Here is a 7,088-nt window from a genome sequence, read left to right as displayed (position 1 = left end):
GTGACACAAAATGAACGTTTGAGCTTTTTTAATCACATAAAAACCTCTTTCAGTTTATCTGGAAATTTAGAGTATCACATGATAGAATAAGACTTCAAATATGAATTCCCATTTTAAGGTGAGGGTGTAGGAATTTTAAAATCTAGTATAGTTTTATACGTCTTGATAGCTAACAAATCTACGTACCATTAAAAATAAAAACATAATTTTGGAAAGTTTTCAGGACATTGGCTGACAAATTTCAAATATTTAAATTTTCATGTATCTAAGAAAAATGTTCAGATTTTGTTTTTAAAAAGTAGTAATTGTAAAGTGTTGATTCACTGAAAAAATCTTGCATTGACTGGTCACAGGTGTTAGCCTAAGTAGATTAATCTGACCTACTAGAATTGCTTTAATTTAAAATATTTGGATTGAAAATAAAGTCTTTTTCATTGGTTGTTAAAATATAATGTTAAATGTTCTCATTGCTCCAATAAACAATGATATCACATGACTTCTCGTTTATAAGGACTTTTTATGCTGGAGTATGGTTTTTAGAATATTGCTTTGGTAATAAACCCAAGGCATAAAACAAAGGGATGTATAGGAGACCACAATGAAGTGGTCATTCATTAAAGTGGCAAAAGGAGGATGCATGTGAAAAAAGTAAAATAGTTTAAATCTTATTTCAACACCATTTAAGGAGTAATACATTTCCAGAAATTTGAAGAATACAGCACTGTAGGGGGTCTCTGATTTAATGATTAAAAAACATCATATATGTATTGTGGTAAAAAATATGCCATATACTGGTCAAAATGTTTTTGAAAAATGAAATAAAGCAGTCATCCATGGAAAGTATATTTTTCTAGCATCTATATAGTATTCTCTTTGGGAATCTTGAGAAGTATACAAAATGAGTCTTGTGAAAGCTATATCTTGGCCTAGATCTGATTTTCATATTCTCACACGCAGATTTTTCAAGAACTCAAACCAGCAGTGGACCATGCGAAATTATTCCTTTGAACTAAATAGAAATACTGTGAGAGTGAAAGACTAACAGACTTTAAAATTATTTTTAACCTTATAAACCCAAAATTAGTAGAGTTGAATACCTCAGTACAATTTTTTTAAAAGATTTTTTTATTTTTTTCCTTTTTCTCACCAAAGCCCAAATCTGTGGTGATAAGTCCTGCTTTTATTCCTGATATTGGTGATTTATATCTTGTATCTTCTCATCCTTGTCATTCTTGCTAGAGAATTATCAACGATTAATTTTGCTGATTTTTTTTAAGAAGTAGCTTTTGGTTTCATTAATTTTCCCTATTGTTTTCCTATATTCAATTTCATTTATTTCTGATTTTATTATCATGTCTTTCCTCCTGTTTCTTCTGGGTTTATTTTACTTTGGTGAACTAAAGAGAAAATTACAAAATACTGGTCCAAAATCCAGACGACACAGAAATCGAGAAGATTTTTATTGTCACGAGCACTTTTTCTGATTCCTTTAAGGTGGCTGAGAAGCTAAGAAGAGCTTTTGAGCACCTTGTGGGTTTAGAAAGATGAAAGTTAGACTCCAGGCCCCAGAAAAAGACAATGGGGGCAGAAGGGCTTATATAACCCCTGTGCTTTTAACTGAACCCCGGAGAACTTTGAAGTAAGTGCAAATTTCTCTTCCTTTTCCTTTCCTTTCATTTGGAAGAGGCAGCATTGCTAAAGACTAAAGAGTTACTGGAGTCTAGCAGGCAGTAGCATGCCTGGAGGATAAGAAAGTGGCAGTATGGCCAGGGGTCAAGTAAGTGGCAGGGCAGAGCAGGTAGCAGCATGATCATGAGATTGGTTACATATGGGAGATGGGGCAGAATTAAGCAGCAATAAGTACATTAAGGATAATGGAAGGTAATTTAAACATTTGGAAAATGAGAAGGCTAGATACTATCCTTGAGGTTTTGTTTGGAATTATAGGTATTGATGTAAACTTGTATTTTTTACAGTATGAATACCTATAGATTCAGAAATTACATATATATCTATAGATGGAGCTCTATATAGATCTGTCTATATCTACTTATCTCTCTCTATGTATCTATATATCAAGAGACATTGAGAAACAGAGAGTGGAATAACTGCACTAAGATGTCTGAAAGCAACGATGATAACCTACTAGCAATGAGCACACAAAGTGACCAGGTTCTGCTTTCTAACTGTTATTCTCCACTGAAGGAACTCAAAAATCTTGGAAAAATAGCTGGTTCCAGGGCTGAGCCAAGGAAAATATATGGTAAATCAGAAAATAAGCAATTTCTCAAAAGATGATAGGGGAATGTCAAGAAAAAAAAGAAAGAGCCAGTTTGGGGAACCCCCATTAGCCATCTGGGATAATTGGAGTATCAGAATAAATTATGGTATGATATATTATAGCTTTAGAATTAAATAGGAAGCTGTGCATTCATATTGATATGAATGAATAAATGAGGAAGAAAGAAGAGTTCTTTCTTATAATGCCATTTAGTTGGGGCTGGCCCGGTGGCTGGGGGGTTAAGTTCACGTGCTCTGCTTCCAAAGCCCAAGTTTCTCCAGTTCAGATCGTGAGCACAGACCTATACACTGCTCATCAAGCCACACTGTGGGAACTCCCACATAAAAGAACTAGAATGACTTGCAACTAGGATATACAACTATGTGCTGGGGCTTTGGGGAGAAAAAAAAAAAGAGGAAGATTGGCAACAGATGTTAGCTCAGGGCCAATCTTTCTCACCAAAAATCACACCTTAAAAAGTAAAAAAAGTAGGGGCCACCCAGTGGTGCAGTGGTTAAGTTCACATGTTCTGCTTCAGTGACCCGGGGTTCGCCGGTTCAGATCCCGGGTGTAGACATGGCACCCCTTGGCAAGCCATGCTGTGGTAGGTGTCCCACATATAAAGTAGAGGAAAATGGGCACGGATGTTAGCTCAGGGCCAGTCTTCCTCAGCAAAAAGAGGAGGATTGGCAGCAGATGTTAGCTCAGGGCTAATCTTCCTCAAAAAAAAAAAAATTTAAAAAAATTAAAAAAGCCTTTGACAGAACAGTTGGGAAGGGTGGGTGTGGATGTGATAGAGGAATTGAATAGCAGTATTGCATCAATGTGGATTTTCTGATTTGGATAGTTGTAGTTATGTAAGAATGTGCCTTATTTTGGAGAAATACACTCTGGTATCTTTATAAGGATGATTGTATGTACAGCTTGATCTCATACGACTCAGAAAAAGAATAATGATAATGAACGAATGTGAATTTGTGTATTTATGTATATGCACATATGCATGTATAGAGAGAGAGAGAAAAAAATTATGATGAAATGCTAACAATTGAGAAACATGGGTGAAGCAGATACAGGATATTTTGTACTGCTATTATAACTGCTCTAAGCTTGATATTATTTTATAATAAATTATTATTTAAGAAGTAAGAGTAAATTTGAAATAAACCATTTTTAAATGTTTGAATCATCTTAATCCTTAAAAACTGATTAAATCATTCTAACTACTAGTTGCCTTAGACATATGGCAGAAATAAATGAATAATTTTCGCAGGAGGAAGAAAACATTGTCACAGTCTTTAAATTATGTCTACAAACAAATTTTCAAATACAACCTCCCACATACAATGACAAATAACCAAGAATAAGACAAAACAACATGAATTGACTATGATATTCTTCCCAAATATACCCGCCACATCTAATAGAAGTTTATACCTCCCCATCCTATCAACATCAGAGTTGGATATATCACAAGCTCAGACCAATAAATGCGAATAAAAACAACAAATCTAACTTCTATACCAAAGCTTTAAGACTTATGGTCCTGCCTGCTCATTTACCTTTGCCATGAGACCAGTCATGAGACTATGTATAGTCTGCTCCTTCAACCTGGAGCCATTATTCTGGAGTAAGCCATTTTTAATTAGGGAAATATAATTAGTAATTATATTTAATAATTATTAATAGAGTATAATTAATAATTAGAGAAATATAAAATAAAACCACCACAATGAGATGCAGTTTTATGCCTGAGATAGCAAATATCAAAAATATGACAATAATAGATGTTAGCATCCATGTGAAAAACAAGGCAATATCAAGGAATTTCAAAATTCACAGATATGACAACCCAGTAATTAATGACTCGTATGTAGAGAAACTCTAGGGCATTTTCTTCAACACAGATACATGAATATTCCTAGTATCAACCTTATAAAAAGAATTTTTCTACCACTCAAACATCTGTCAACATTAAAATGAATAAACAAATATATTTTTATACATGTCATGCAAACAAATGTTCTATAGCTTCAAATATCAGCATAAGTAAATTTTGGTAACATGACCTTGTGCCAGGATTAAAGCAAATCAGGAAAGAACACATTGAGTATGATTGCCTTTGTACATAATTAAGACCTGCTGATCAAAGGAATAAACTGTATGAGTAAACATGTAAGTGTGTTAAGCTGTGAGGGAAATCCAGGGAGGGGTAAATAGAAAATTCAGGCCAGTGATTATGTTACCTGTGGGCAGGATATGTAAAGAGGTGGGACTGGGAAGCACAGAGGAACTTCAGTGGTGTGGATAAGTTCCTTTTCTTAGGCTGATGGTGGTACAGTGGTGTGCCTTTTGTTCTTATTCTTTACACCATACATGCATACATATACTTTTGTGTATGAATATATATGTTCTTGTACTTATGTAATAAAGCAGTTTAATAAAACTAATTCAGAAAAGGCTACAGTAGGAGAAGAGTAAAGTGAAAAACTGGATACAGTGAGTATAGATAAGTCTTGAATGGCTTCTAATATAAAGAAGATGAGAGAATATGTAGGACTATCTGGATGAGATCTGATGCTAAGATTTGTTTTGTTTTGTTTTAAGTTGTGAGATATCACAACATATTTGCTGATGGGAATTCATCATTTAGGAGAAGAAAATGATGAGGATACAGAGAAGAAGTATCAATTGCTGGAGTAAACAAGTGTTGAAGTGTTCAGTGCACAAGGAGAAAGATTCGAATTACACACATACCAGGGACTGTTCAGCCATAGTAAGAGAAAATTCACAATTGAAGGAAAGAGATACACATTTGTTGGTGGTGGTGTAGGATTTTTCTTTTATTTGTGGTTAAAGGGGATAGAAAATCTCTGTAGTACCCATTCTACCTCTAGAACTTGAATTAAAAAACGTGATGTTTCATTTCAGGTACAGATTACCCCTAGATGCAGATTTTGACTTCTAACACTTGTCTCCAATAGGAGACACTTGATATAAGCTATAAGACACTTTCTTCTAGCAACATGGCTCTCTAAATATTCTGAAAGACAACCAACAAAGAGCAACTAAGTTCTGGATAAAATACACCTTTTGGAGCATTCCTAGCCTTTCTAAAAGTGGAAGACATCTCTACATTTTTAAAAATGGAAGAAAAAAATTAGTATCTAAAGGAGGAACTGGCAAACTACAACCCTCAGGCCAAATGTGCATTTCTGTTTGTTTTTGTAAATACGATTTTATTTTAACAAAGTGACATGCTCATTCCTTTCTGTGTTGTTTTCCGTGACTGCTTTCAAGCTACAAAGACAGAGTTGAGTAGTTGCAACCATGAGCCTATAGTCCACAAAGTTGGAAATATTTACTATCTGGCCCTTTACAGAAAAACAATTATTGCAAGAATATTACAGAGTTTCTGTAGTTTCAGAATCCATTTTCCCATATTATTAAGTTCTTTTTTTGTTTCTTTTTCTTTTTGAGGAAGATTAGCCCTGAGCTAACTACTGCCAGTCCTCCTCTTTTTTGCTGAGGAAGCCTGGCCCTGAGCTAGCATCTATGCCCATCTTCCTCTACTTTATATGTGGGACACCTACCACAGCATGGTGTGCCAAACGGTGCCATGTCCGCACCCGGGATTGGAACTGGCGAACCTCAGGCTGCCAAGAAGCAGAACATGCGAACTTAACCGCTGTGCCACCAGGCCAGCCCCTTATTAAGTTCTTACACTCCCATGGTACATTTGTTACATACTAATGAACCAATGTTGACACATTATTATTAACTAAAGTCCACACTTCATAAGAATTCTATGAATTTTTACCTAATTCCTTTTTCTGTCCCAAGAGTACATCCAGGATGCCACATTACATTGAGTAGTTATCTTTAGATTCCTCTTGACTGTCACAGCTCATCAGATTTTCCTTATTTCTGATGACCTTGACAAAACTGAGGAGTATTGGTCAGGTATTTTGTCTATGTTCTTCCATTTGGGTTTGTTTGATGTTTTCCCCATGGTCATGCATTTTGGGGAGAAAGACCTGAGAAGTAAAGAGCTATTTTCATCAATATCAAGGGTATTTACTATCAACGTATCTCATCACTGAAGATGTTGACACGATTAACTGGCTGAGACAGAGTTTGCCAGGTTTCTCTGCTGTAAAGTAACTCATCCTTCCCCACCCTCCTGGTTACCCTTTCCATACTCTTTAGAAAGAAAGCACTATGTGAATCCCACACTTCAGGGATGGAATGGGGAATTATACATAGTTATTTGGAATTCTTCTGTATTGATATTTGCGTATTTTCCCCCACTTAATTATTTATTCAATCATTGATTTTTATCAGCATGGACTCATGGATATTTTATATGATGGGTTTATAATCCAGTACTATCTTATTTATTTTGTTGCCCAAATTGAGCTCTTAGGCATTTTAGTCATATAAAGGAATTACAATCCTCACAAATAAGTGCTTACTGAGCATTTCCAAGTTTTAACATGGTACCCATCAATCAGTAAGTCAATGAGCCTTTATTAATTGCTTCTGAGTATCTACCATTTGGCCCAAAGGCATTGTTCTAGACATGTAATTATTGGGAAACCTTAAACACTAAGGTAACCAGAAATTTATAGCTTTCCTGACAGCACAGAAGCAAAGCCACAGTGTGTACTCCTGTGAACCCACTACACGATGCTGTCCAAGAACCTCAATGCCTCCAGCCCACAGGGACTTTAAGCCCTGCTCAGGGAAGATACCAAAGAATAACATAGGGTTTGAAATTGTATTTAAATTTTAAGATAGATCCCAG

This window comes from Equus caballus, chromosome 3 (assembly GCF_041296265.1).
Source record: "Equus caballus isolate H_3958 breed thoroughbred chromosome 3, TB-T2T, whole genome shotgun sequence".
Classification (NCBI taxonomy): Eukaryota; Metazoa; Chordata; class Mammalia; order Perissodactyla; family Equidae; genus Equus; species Equus caballus.
Note: the sequence above shows the minus strand (reverse complement) of the source record.